Consider the following 14,397-nt stretch of genomic DNA (forward strand, 5'->3'; position numbering starts at 1 on the left):
TCAGTGGAGTCGACATCTTCCACTTCCACCATGAATTCAATGCAGTCTCCGACTTCTGACTTCCAACCCGAACCGCGCCTATGTCGGTCTCTGACATCAACCTCATCACGCCGGGGTCGAGCTCTTCTTCAAAACATGAACTCGGTGATTTAGCCGGGATCTCCCCCATCCCGGTTATCAACACAGAACTCAGATTCGCGGTCTCCTCCATGCCGGTCTCCATCAAGCACCTCGGCTTCTCAATCTCCTTTCCGATTTTCGACTCTATCTCCAGACACTCAGGTTCCACGAAGTCTTCTACCTCGACAATGGACTCGTCGTTCCCGTCCTTCTCTGCTTCAATCTCGGCTCCTTCGTTCTCCTCGTCTTCTATCTCAGCTCCTTCGCTCTCCTCCTCTTCTATCTCGGCTCCTTCGGCCGCAGTCATCTCCATCATCTTCTTCTCCGAGTCGTCTCTTACGCGTTCTGACACGTCAATCTCCTCCGCGGATGCGTTGCCGTTGGCAACCTCGGATTCCGCCATCTCGGTCTCTTCTTCATCCGCATCATTCTCATCATCTTCATCATCATCATTGAAGATTTCATCTTCTTCATTAATCAGATCAAAACGTCCAAGCAAATATTTTGTTATGAAGGCCATTAGAAAATCCCTCCACATATTATTAAAGTCGCGGCAGTTCCATGTACGAAACCATTTGATTGCGCTTCCTCTGAGTCTTCTCATGGCTACCTGCCATTTGACCTCTGTCCAGTTTTTTTCTTTCCGAAAATGTTCCTTCAAACAGAGAAGCCAATCTAATGCTTCATCCTTATCTCCATGGAAGAGTGGCACTTCCATCTCGTTCTTTTCCTCCATAGCCCAAGCTCTGATACCAATTTGTTAGAATTTGGTATCTACACACAGATGCAAGAGACAACCATACTTGTGTATCTACAAAAAAACTTTACTTTTCTATTCTTGCTCTCTTGCTCTTTCTCTTTTTCTCTTGATCTCTTTATCTACATTTCATACAAACTATCAAAGACTATTTATAAGCTATAAAACTGACCAACATAACTCCACACATTACATTCTCATTACTTTATAACTGACATAACTGACTCATTAATATTCTAACTGACATAACTGACTCATTAATGTCCACTAACACAAACCTAAGGACATGACTCTTCACCAGAAAACTCTTCACATTTCTATTTTCTATTTTCTATTTTTATCTCATTAAAATTTAACCCAACATGATCTCCCCTTGAGTTCCCCTTTTGTATTTCTCTATCTTCCTCTCTATTCTCCTTTTTAGAGAAACCCCGTTGAATCTCTCCCTCAGCTTTTGCCCTTTTTATGTTGATCGCTAGAAATCCTTCATCGCTTCACTCAAAGTTTTTTTTCTTCTTCTTCTCCCTCTTTCCTGCTTCTTATCTATCGGTCTCTCCTTATCTTTACTTTGCACACTTAAGACTAACCATCCTTTTTATAGTGCTGCCGTTAACTTTTATAGAAGAAGACATCTGCCCTTCCTCCTTGAGTTCAATGGATTTAAGAAAGAGTTGGGATCTTCCATGCATTCCAAGACACTTCAGGCATACCCAGTGTTTGGTCTTCTCCAATTTCCATTTTAGTGCATTGTTCCTCTGCTTCTATATATTCATATCTGATCCTTTCTTATTTTATCTACCTAATATCCTCCTTCCCAGTAAAGTGTGTCGCGCATACTAGTAAAATGAGTAGGCTTATATGAGGTGCCTTGAGCAAATGAAGAACCTTACCGCGGGAAATTTCTTGTGCAGGACAGTCTTCTTCTGTGACAATGAAGTTAAATAAAGGAAAAGATAGCTAGGTATGCAGCTAAAGTTGGGATAAAAGTAGAGACAATTTTATCAATTTTTATATTTTTTATATTTAGGATAAAATTTGTGTTCACAATTTATTTTTATTTTTATTTTGTTTTTATTTTTGTTTTTTTAATATTTAGGACAAAATTAGGTGTTCACAATGATACTCTTTTTCCTTTGGTAAGTTTTTTTCCAGAGGGTTTTCTTAGCCAAAGGCTTTTAAAGAGATAGTTTGTGTAATGCTTTTGTAGCATATGTTATGTACTCTTTTTCATTGACTACTTTTTTCCCATTCGATTTTTCTAACAAAGTTTTAACAAGATATGAATATTAGAGTAGTGATGTCCATGAAAAAGTGTTATAAATGAACATCACTACAATTTACTACGAGAGAAGATTAAGAGATCATTATTATGGAAAATTGTAATTGTTGCTCCACTGTCTTAGCTTTTAGCTCTAGCAGTAGCTATATGGCTTAATTGAGGGAAAGTTAATTATATGCACTGTACTTTTTTTTCTTTACCAATTTTTTTTAGGGAAAAATGTTTCTGCAGTTAATGCAGATAAGTTATCTGCATTTATTTCGAAAACGACGTCGTTTTGGTATTGAAATCTTAAAAAATTATAAATATAAAGACTATTATATCCCTAAAATAAATTACAATTAAAAAACACCATGATTTCCGCCCAAAACGACGTCGTATTGAGCTTACTGCATATAACTTATCTGCAGTAACTGCAGAAAAAGCAAACCCTTTTTTTTATCCCACTGGATTTTTTTGGAAAGATTTTTAATAAGGCAATCTAAATTAGCTAACCATTTATTTATTTACCAAGTTTATATCCCACTGAATTTTTCTCGAAAAGATTTTTAATGAGGCTATCCAAATAGTGTATAACAATATGTGAACATCCAACCGAGAGTGTTGTGAAATAAATTTGTGGATGTTTTACCGCCCCATCCATGATCAGTCCACGGAGAAGGAGACAGAGTCATTTCCTCCATTTCTTTTTTTTTTTTACCGAGTCAACTCGCCGAGTCAACCGAGTTGACTCGACGTTTCAACCGTTTCAACTCAAAATTCGTTTCAACCACCGTGTTAACACGATTTTGAAAAAAAAAATGTAGAAACAAACATTTCTACGAGTTGGAACGCCGTTTTAACAACAATGGTGTCCACACATAACTTGCCAAGTGTTATAGCGAGTTAGATGATGTTATATTTTGGAGGGAAATTTGCAAAGCGGACATTTAGGTAATTTTTTGCGAAAAGTGTGGCTTGATCGTTGTCCCATAAAGGAGTGGGGAAAAAGGAAAGGCAAAGCAATTTGTCATCCCCTTGGATGGCGCTCAAAATAGGTGTGAAAGAGAGAAGTTAAATCAACTAACAATTATATTTGTGATCAATTTTCTCGAGAAAGCTTTGAATCCTTGAAATAAAGTAATAGAAAAAATGAAAGAGAGAGTTCTGGAGACAAAAAATGAAAATTGCACATGGGTTTTCTTACATGAGAAACAGTGTGAGAGAGCAAAAACAGGTGTGATGTGAACGTGCGACTAAATTGGAGGGGGCACCAGGCTCACCTTCAGTTATAGTAAAGAAAAAAGGGGTGACTGATTTAGGGTATTGGACGGTGGTACTGCTGGTGACTGATTTAGGGACTAGGCTTCAACATCGAAGCTTGAGGGAGGAAGACACTGTCTCAAAAATATTTATGTTTTTTTAGAATTATTTTAGTTTTATAAAATTTTTGACATTTGTATCCTTTAACTATGTCGGATATTGTTAAATTTGCATGTCAAGATAAAAAGTTCACTATGTGTCTGTGGTTCAGAGTTGATAACTGCATCAACTTTTGAAATTTGATCTTCACATCCAAGTTATCTGACTGAATAGGGGTAATTCTTTCTAGGGTTTTGTATCTATAATTTAAAATGACCACAACAACTTTCCTACACACACAACATTTTGTGGGACCCATAATTTTTGAAACCAAAAAAAAAAAAAAAAAACTCTGGCACGCAAAACGAATCTCTATAACATAACACAATCACTTTTCCTACAACATAACTCTTATTAAACCCTTCTTTCTAATATATAAACTTCATTTTAGTGTTCTTGATAATTTCTGTTTACTTGAATCATTCCTAGTTCTTGATAATAACTAGTTGAAATTTCTCCACCTGGCAACAGATTTGGGGAACCCAAAGTTTGTTCCAGGATCCGAACCCTCCTGTCCTCAAAAATATGCTTTCAGTCGACTTGAATATTAGACTTATGTTAATGGAAAATTATGACATGAAATGGGAGTTAAAATTTCACAAAAATTTTGTGAGACACCAAATAAGGGCATGTGGCTTTCCACTTGTTACATAGATTAAAATCTGTCACGAGAAGCAGAAAGCATGAGACACATGTAAATAAGCTTAACTTCTAATATATTTTCTTCCACTTCACTTTTCTAGTATTATGGATAAATATCAAGTACGGGCTTCGTTTTTTTAATAGTAAAAAATACATATTAAATTTTTGAAAGGCCCACGGGTTAACCCTAACTCATGCAGACTTTTTTGGCCCATGCGAGTCTATATTATTGTGGGTTTTGTTGGTCCTAACCCACACAGGTTAGGGTTAAATATGTTGGAAATCGACAATCACACAGAATCGAGAAAACAGAAAAAGAGATAAGAGTAGAGAGATTGACACGATGATTTACCCTGGTTCACCCAATATAGGCTACGTCCAGCTTGTCTGTACTATATTCACCTCACCGCCACTCGTTACAAATCTCTCGGTTTACAAGGCAAATATAAATAGGATTACAAGAAACCCTAACAGCAGCTATTCATGGGCCCAAGCCCAAACTGCTAAGAAAATTACAATAGAAACAGAGGCCTAAACATTACCTAGCCTCTACGGGCCCGGGGGCGCTACCCCCGGACCCCCGCCCGCTCACCTGGGAGCGGGACCCCAGTTGCCTTTCTGCTGACCCCGACAATTAGGGCCAACATCATCATGTGAAGTATGAGCCATACCCAACATTCTCCCACTTGGTGAATGCTTCACATGTTTCTTCAATCCCAAAGCATCTGTACACCATTCAAACTTCTCCGAAGTCACTGCCTTGGTCAGAAAATCAGCATTGTTGACCTTTGTGTCAACCTTCTCCAGCAATACAACCTTGTCTTCAATCTTCTCTCTGATGAAGTGGTACTGTATGCCGATATGCTTGGTCCTCGCATGGAAACCTGGGTTCTTAGCCAAGAAAATGGCGCTCTGACTGTCACACCCAACGATCATCTCTCCTTGTGCAAAGCCAAGCTCTTTGCACAACCTCCGTAACCAAATAGCTTCCTTAACAGCATGTGTCAAGGCCATGTACTCAGCCTCTGTAGAAGATAAAGCAACAGTGCTCTGCCTCTTACTCATCCAACTGATAGCTCCGCCAAATGAAGAAACAACATATCCACTTGTAGATCTTCTACTATCAATGTCACCTCCCCAATCAGCATCCACAAAGCATCTCAGCTCTAACAATGTCTGTCCCCTTGAGCCCTTCACGCCTTCATAGCATAACACAAGGTCAGACGTACCACGAAGATAGCGGAACACACGCTTCACAGCCGTCCAATGCTCATTTCCTGGCTTGGACATATACCTGCTCAATACTCCCACTGCTTGAGCAATATCAGGTCGAGTACAAATCATGGCATACATCAGACTCCCTACTGCACTAGCATAAGGAACTGACGCCATCTCTTCTTTTTCTTCTTCAGTCTTGGGACACTGGTCAGCCGATAACTTAGAACCAGTAGACATGGGAGTCAACACAGGCTTGCAGTCAGTCATTCTTGAATTTCTTCAGAACATCTTCTATGTACTTCTGCTGACTTAACCATAATCTTCGTTTGTCACGCTCCCTCTTAATCTGCATACCCAAGATCACATTTGCAGCGCCTAGATCTTTCATTTCAAACTGCTTTGCTAGCAGTCCTTTAACAGTGCTGATCATTTTCAAACTGTTTCCAACGAGTAACATGTCGTCAACATACAAAGTTAGAATAACAAAGTCACCTTCTAACCTTTTCACATAAACACAGTGATCAGCATCACAACGGTCAAAGCCAAGCTTCAGCACATAAGTGTCGAACTTCATGTACCACATCCTTGGGGACTGCTTCAGGCCATACAGAGATTTATTCAGCTTGCAGACTAGCTCCTCTTTGCCTCTTGCAATGAACCCCTCTGGTTGCTTCATGAAAATAACCTCCTCCAAATCACCATGAAGAAAAGCTGTCTTCACATCAAGCTGCTCCACCTCTAGGTCATATGCAGCTGCTACAGACAAAACCAGTCTTATGGAATTTAACTTTGCAACAGGTGAAAATACCTCACCATAATCAACCCCTTCTGTCTGTGAATATCCCTTTGCAACCAATCGAGCCTTGTAGCACTCAATCTCCCCATTGGCACCAACCTTTTTCTTGAACACCCACTTGCAACCAATTGCTTTTCGGTCTGCAGGTAGATTCACCAAACTCCAAGTTTGGTTTTTCATCAGATACTTCATCTCTTCTTTCATAGCTTTCTCCCACTGTTTGGCATCCTCCGAGCTCCTCGCATGTTTTACAGTGCTCGGATCATCACCTGTAATACTAAATGCACAAACATCATCACTAGCACACAGGATATAATTTTCAGGTGTATACCTCTCAGATGGTCTTCTTTCCCTCGTGGATCTCCTCAGCACTGGTGCTTCAACCTCAGCCTCAGTTTCAGAAAATTCATCCTCTACCTCATTATATTCAGCAGCTTCAGAATTCAAATTTTCCAATTCAACCTGTGAGTTTATTGTATCCTCTTTCAAACCCACATCCAACTCCACCGTCTGTGACTTTTCAGGAGCTTCAGGAAAAATCTGATTCAACTTAGATTCTCTGAATACAACGTCTCTGCTGTAAGTTACACTTCTAGTATCCGGATTCCACAACTTATAACCTTTGACGCCATCCTTGTACCCAATAAAGATACACTTTTCAGATTTACTGTCAAGCTTGTTTCTTTTCTCCTTGGGTACGTGCATATAAGCTTCACAGCCAAACACTCTGATATGAGATACGTCTGGCCTTTTTTTAAACAGTGCTTCATACGGAGTCTTCTCCTTCAAAGCTGATGTAGGAGATCTGTTCTTCAGATAACAAGCAGTAGCCACTGCCTCTGCCCAAAACTTAGTTGCCAAGCCTGCACCGCTCAGCATACTCCGTGCTTTCTCCATGAGAGATCGATTCAACCTCTCTGCCACCCCATTCTGTTGAGGTGAGTAGGGCGTAGTCTTCTGTCTTACAATCCCATTGCTCGCACAAAACTGGTCAAATTTTGTTGAACAGAACTCCCCTCCATTGTCAGTTCTCAGCACCTTGATTTTTTGATCAAATTGATTTTCCACCAAAGCCTTGAACTCGCAGAATTTATCGAACACTTCATCCTTGCTGCGCAAGAAATATAACCACACATATCTTGAAAAATCATCAGTAAAAGAAACATAATACCTTGATTTTCCATGTGATGCTACAGGTGTGGGGCCAAACACGTCGCTGTGTATCAAGTCCAGAACCCCCTCAGCTCTTCCTCCTATGGAATCAAAAGATACCCGATTTTGCTTCCCTTGCAGGCAATGCTCGCAAAATCCAAACCCCATAGAGCAGCTCGGAATTCCATCCACCAACTTCTTTGATGTTAGAGTCTCCAGACCTTTTCCTCCAATATGCCCCAGCCTCCTATGCCATAACATAGCAGTGTCCTCATCCGCCTGTTCTGAAACATAGCTTTCACCACTGAATACTGTGATACCCAGCAGTTTCCACAATTTACCATGACGCTCACCTCTTGCAATAACCAAAGCTCCTCGAGTCAGCTTGCAAGCATACTTGCCACTGCTAAAATTAATACCAGCATCTGCCATACTACCAACGGAGATCAGATTTCTGGTAAGCCCCGGAATATGCATCACATCCGGCAGATTCTTGACCGTCCCGTCACTCATCTTCAGCTTTACCTTCCCACGCCCCACAATTGCATGAGTCGTGTCATCTCCCATTCTAACTGTACCGCCAGAATACGATTCATAGGTGCAGAACCACTCCCTATGAGGTGTCATATGAAACGATGCTCCAGTGTCAATAATCCAATCATTACAGTCATTATGACTATCAAACGCCATGTACAGGTCCCATGTACTATCATCATCATCCTTCTTTGTACCCGAAGCAGACGGTTGTGAATCATCCCGCTTCTCAGGACCTACACTTTTACTTCTGCAATTCCTTCTCAGATGTCCAACCTTTTTGCACCTCCAGCACCTCATTTCAGATTTATCAGATTTATCACGGGACTTTGATCGTCCCATCGATCTTCCTCTGTGACCAGACTTTGATTTGTCATCACTCCTCCCTCTAGCAACCAAAGCCTCATTGTTGGTACCTCCAGAACCTACCCTTCTCATCTCCTCAGACAATAAGGCAGCAACAACCGTCTCAAACGACAGTTTATTAACACTAGTACCAATTGACACAATGATGTGCTCCCAAGAGTTGGGCAGTGAACACAACAAGGTGCAAGCTTTGTCTTCCTCGTCCAAGTTAATGTCTATAGACGAAAGTTGTGCACAAATAGTATTAAATTCATTTAAATGAGCAGAGAAAGAATCACCTTCGCTCATCCGCAGATTATACAGCCTCCTTCGCAGGAACAGCTTGTTCACGAGTGACTTGCTCTGATAGAGACTTCCCAGCTTCGTCCAGAGATCCTTCGCGGTCTTCTCAGAAGTTACGTTCACCAGAACGTTATCAGCCAGGCATAACCAGATCAGGCTTCGCGCCTTTCGATCGTCTCTGGTCCACGCCTTCAACTCCTTCGACTCGCCATCACCTGACGTTTCTTCACCGACAGGTTTTGTTGGTACGGCCGGTTTATCATCTTCGATCACGTACCACACGTCCCTGTCAACGAGCAGAGCCTCCGTCTTCAGCTTCCATAACTCGAACCCTTTTCCTCCGAACTTTTCAACCTCGACCCGTGATTGGCCAGTCGACATCCTCTCCAGATCAATTTCACAGTTTTATCTATGCCAAGAAAAAAAAAACCCTAAATCGCGAAACCCCAATCTGTCACAGGAACCCTGGTCGCAGAACCAAAGCTCTTGATACCAATTGTTGGAAATCGACAATCACACAGAATCGAGAAAACAGAAAAAGAGATAAGAGTAGAGAGATTGACACGATGATTTACCCTGGTTCACCCAATATAGGCTACGTCCAGCTTGTCTGTACTATATTCACCTCACCGCCACTCGTTACAAATCTCTCGGTTTACAAGGCAAATATAAATAGGATTACAAGAAACCCTAACAGCAGCTATTCATGGGCCCAAGCCCAAACTGCTAAGAAAATTACAATAGAAACAGAGGCCTAAACATTACCTAGCCTCTACGGGCCAGGGGGCGCTGCCCCCCGGACCCCCGCCCGCTCACCTGGGAGCGGGACCCCAGTTGCCTTTCTGCTAACCCCGACAATTAGGGCCAACATCATCATATGAAGTATGAACCATACCCAACAAAATAGGCCAAACTGATCCGTTTGGATAGCTCTAATACTGGAAGTGTTTCCGATACGTTGAAGAAAAAAATTATGTATAGGTGCTTAATAGATGGAAACCCTCGCACTTGCATTCAGGGAGACTCAGATCAAGAGTAAAAGAAAGAAATCACAACTTGTTAATCAAAAAGAATGCTGACAACAAAAATTGAATTTACATGTTTTAAATAAAAGTACAATTCTTATTACATGAACCAACTCCCTTAATTTAAGCGAAGCATTTCAATCATTACTAGTGAACCAACCCCTTATGCTTAATCTATCTTTTAGTAAGCAATCAGAGCCATATTGTCGGAAATGATATGTTAATTTTTTTTCTTCAAAAGCTTTATTACACATTAATTTCATTTTAGACATAGTTCCAACATTTTCAATTTTTCATGTTCTACGTGTTCTTTTGAGCTTGCTTTTCAACATTATTTTCATTTTCTTTAAGCAGGCAGAGTCTCCAGTGGTTGAATTTGACAAGCTTGTGCGTGCTGTGCATGCTTCTGGTTATTTGGATTCTTATGCAAGTTCGTTACTCTTTCTAATCAAACCAGGAGTATTTGGGCCTAATTACATAACGTTGAACTCGGTCCGAGTTTGATAAGTTGATTTCTAAAAAGGATATGGGCTTTAAAGTTTAAATCTCCTAATGGGATGATAACACGATCAAGGATTGAGCTTTGAATGGGATGTTATCGAAATGGTGTTAAAAACCAAAATATATGTAAACCTAAAATATGTGTTATATGTACGAGGAACTCTGAGTACTGTGAAATAATGAAAATATCAGAAAATGTGCAAAATCAGATATCACAAAACAAAGGACAAGCTATTCTTTCTGTATCTATTTTGGCATTTCTTTAGGCACTAATGAATGTTGGGGTCTTATGAAACAAGAACTCCATTGAAGAGAGAAAAGAACAATGAAGAAGAAAGACTTGATTATCATATCAGAAAAATACATTGAAAAATAGTTACATCAGAGAGTCTATGCGTACATATATATAGTGGAGAGTGTTGGAAGTATTCAAGTATGAGTTGTAATGAAGTACCACATTGGCTAGACCTAGACCAAGTGATGACCATATAAGTGCAAAAGACCCATGAACGGGTAGTGGTCAAATAAAGAAGTCGTCCAATAAGCCCTTATTAGGAAGAAATATCATCAAGAGGCTTGCCTAGAGAACGACGTAGTGTTGGGAAATTTTTATTGTGCTACGGTCGCACCATTCATTGGGTGCGACCCACCAATTAAAATAGGAGAGAGAGGAAGTAAATTATACGGACAAGAAGTTAAAAGAATAAAATAATCCAAATGTCAAAAACTGAATGGAAGACTTAGGTGCGTCTGTTGCATTGAAAAAGCGCTCGTAGTGTTGACGTTAGTTTAGATGCTAAGAGCCCGACGTTAGACAAGAACTCTAGTATATTTCTGTTGGTTTAGCAAAATACCAGAAGAAGAACGTGATACTTCTAGCCCAAGAAAAAATTGAAGCTTGCCTAAGTCCTTGATTTTAAAATGATCATAAAGGTAAGATTTCACCCATTGTATCTCATCCATGTTATTACCTATAATAATCTGAATAATTAAATTAAATAATTGGAAATTATTTAATAATTAAAAGAGATTGATTAGATGAAAATTTAAATTTTAAGTAATCATTTTTCGGGATAAAAATGCAAAATAGTGAAAGTTTTGAAGTAAAAAAGTACAATTAAGAACAAATTACCAAAAGGTTAGAAATAATTTAATGAAACTCATTCTATGATAATTTGTAAGTCTAAAATTAATATCTAGTGGATTAAAGTGACTGTGTAGGAATTAAAGGATGAAAGTCTTATTTAGGAGAGAATTTTAAGTTAAAAAGGTCAAATACACCAAAAGGGTCACATTTCTCTTTTCTCTCTCCCCTCACACGAGAGTCTCCTTCTTTCTTCCTTCTCCATGGCCAAACCCCTCCCTTTGTTTTCTTGAAGCACCCATTCGACCAAGCACCAAGAAATGACTACTCTTACTTCATCCATCTGCTAAACCTCCCATAGAAAGTGAAACTCACCTATCATTTTCGACCTAGAAGCTTTGTGTAGAAAGAAAACTCATCTAGTTATATGCCCAAATGATTATGAAATTGAAGTTCAAACAATAATTAATTTGCAGAATATTGTAAACAATTACAAATATTATTACGTGACTGATTGTCATTGAAGTCCCTTAAGGACATCATATGAATATAATGACTAATAGATTTAAATCACACAAATAATTTTGTACTTTGAGGAATGAAACCTCAAAGTGACACTCTTGAAGAGGCCAACCAAGTAATGTTTGTGTATATGTCATATTTGTGCATATATCATTATGATCATGAACCTGGAGTTCAATAGCTCATACGCTTTTAAGTATACTCCCCTCTTGAACTTGTACGTGGATTTGAACATGATGTTTCCCATCTGCGTATTTTTGGTTACATTATATATGTCCTTATGTCATCTGAAGGTTTGACGTTTACATGAGTTTTTGATACTCAATACATAATCAAGTATTTTGTTTAATACACAATTAATTGATTAAATATTTAATGAAAGACATTTCTCAACATTAGGGGGAGAAAGCCATAAGCTTGATGAATCTCAGGAAATTATTTTGAAAGAGAAAACCAAATGAATTATTTTGGTCCACGTACAAGTATAATTGAACTTGAAGTTCAAAATATCGTTCAACATCAACATCAACAACACCTTTATCCCAAATTAATTGGGGACGGTGGTAGATGAACCCATAAGAAAGATACAAAAAGGTTGAAAAAAGAAACATAAAAGTAAAAATAAAAATAAATAAATAGAGTAGTAATAATATATATATAAATATAAAAGTAAAAGTAAAAAAAGAAAGGAAAAAGAAGAAGAGGGGAAACGAATGGGAAAAAGACTAAAAAAGGACCATCTGGAACATAGGAATAACAACGGGTCTAACCCTCCACCATGCTTATAGCTTTTCTCCATTCCGTTCTAAGGTATTCCGTCCGCCAATCTATATCCCACTCCATTAAATCTTGTTTTACTACCTTCCCCCAAGTAAGTTTCGGTCTACCTTTACCTCTTTTTGTGTTGAGCTCTTGGTAACAAATTTTTGTTCTTACGGGTGCATCCAGGGGCCTTCTCATTACATGCCAAAACCACCTCAATCTATGTTCTCTCATCTTCTCAGCCACCGGTAGTACTCCTACCTTTCGTCGAATATCTTCATTTCTTATCTTATCCATCCTCGTATAACCACACATCCACCTTAACTTCCTCATCTCTGCTACTCCCATTTTATGCTCACGCTGCCTATGTGCTGGCCAGCATTCAGCTCTATATAGCATTGCGGGTCTTACTGCTGTTTTACAGAATTTTTCTTTTAACTTAAGGGGGATTTTGCGGTCACACAAAAATCCAGATGCACTGCGCCATTTCATCCACCCTGCTCTGATTCTACGGTTTACATCCTCATCAATCTTCAATCTCTCCACCTTTTTGCAAAATAGAGCCCAGGTATTTAAAAGCGTCTTTCTTGGGTACCTCTTGATCACTTAGATGCGCGGGATCTTGGTCTACATCTCTTACCAGAGAAAACTCACACTTCAGATACTCAGTCTTGCTTTGACTTAATGTGAATTCTTTAGATTCCAATGTGCTTCTCCACAATTGAAGTTTTCTATTAACACCATCCTTGCTCTCATCAATAAGCACAATATCGTCTGCAAAAAGCATACACCATGGCACTTCCTCTTGAATATCTTTTGTTAGTTCATCCATAACTAAGGCAAAGAGATAAGGACTTAGAGCTGAGCCTTGGTGTACACCTACCGTGATAGGGAAATAACTTGATGTTCCGTTACAAGCTTTCACACATGTAGTAGCCCCGTCATACATATCCTTGATTGCCTTTACATACTTTGATGGTACCTTTTTCTTCTCCAGAACCCACCATAAAACTTTCCTTGGAACCCTATCGTATGCTTTCTCAAGGTCTATGAACATCATATGTAAGTCCTTCTTCTTTTCTCGATATCTTTCCATTAGTTGTCGCATCAAGAAAATGGCTTCCATGGTACATCTTCATGGCATAAATCCAAATTTATTTACAGAAACCTTGGTATCTCTCCTCAAGCGATGCTCAATAACCCTCTCCCATAACTTCATAGTATGGCTCATTAGCTTAATGCCTCTATAGTTTGAACAATTCTATATATCTCCCTTGTTTTTGTAGATAGGCACAATCATACTTTTCCTCTATGCATCAGGCATCTTATTTGTCTGGAGAATCTTATTGAAAAGATTGGTCAACCATTTTATTGCCACATCCCCCAAGCCTCTCCACACTTCAATAGGGACCCCTTCAGGTCCCAAGGCTTTATTAGTCTTCAAAATATCGTTAACTTGCAAATTTTAACAAGAGAAAAGCCAAATATTTCTAATCACAAATGAGTGATTAAGTCCCATATCTATACATAAAATGATTCAACTGTAGTGGAAAATTTAATGCTATAAAATATGTCTGAGTCTAGTCAACGCTAAAAGCGTTAATAACCTACAAGGGCAAAAGACATATATCTACGGAAAAATAAAAATAAGTCACTCATCGCATCTCCTGAAGACGTTTATCTTGAAGAAAGAGAACCCGGTGAAATAAATCTAGCTGCTAATTGCAACAATCCCAGGAATACGGAACAACCAAATCTGAATGTCATGGGAAACAAGAAAGATTTGGTTGGTGTTAATATAAAAGTTGTAATACACTATAGTGTTATGGGAGGAAAATATGACACTATTATCTGTCATTGGTGACACCATTGCCTTCTCAGTAGCTCTTGTTGTCTCAAGAGATAATCTGGATCCAGAACCTAAAACCATTCAAGAATGCTAGAAGTATTCATATT

This window comes from Gastrolobium bilobum, unplaced genomic scaffold (genome assembly GCF_033153095.1).
Source record: "Gastrolobium bilobum isolate Gb01-03AN ecotype WA unplaced genomic scaffold, APGP_CSIRO_Gbil_v1 utg4504, whole genome shotgun sequence".
NCBI classification, from domain to species: domain Eukaryota; kingdom Viridiplantae; phylum Streptophyta; class Magnoliopsida; order Fabales; family Fabaceae; genus Gastrolobium; species Gastrolobium bilobum.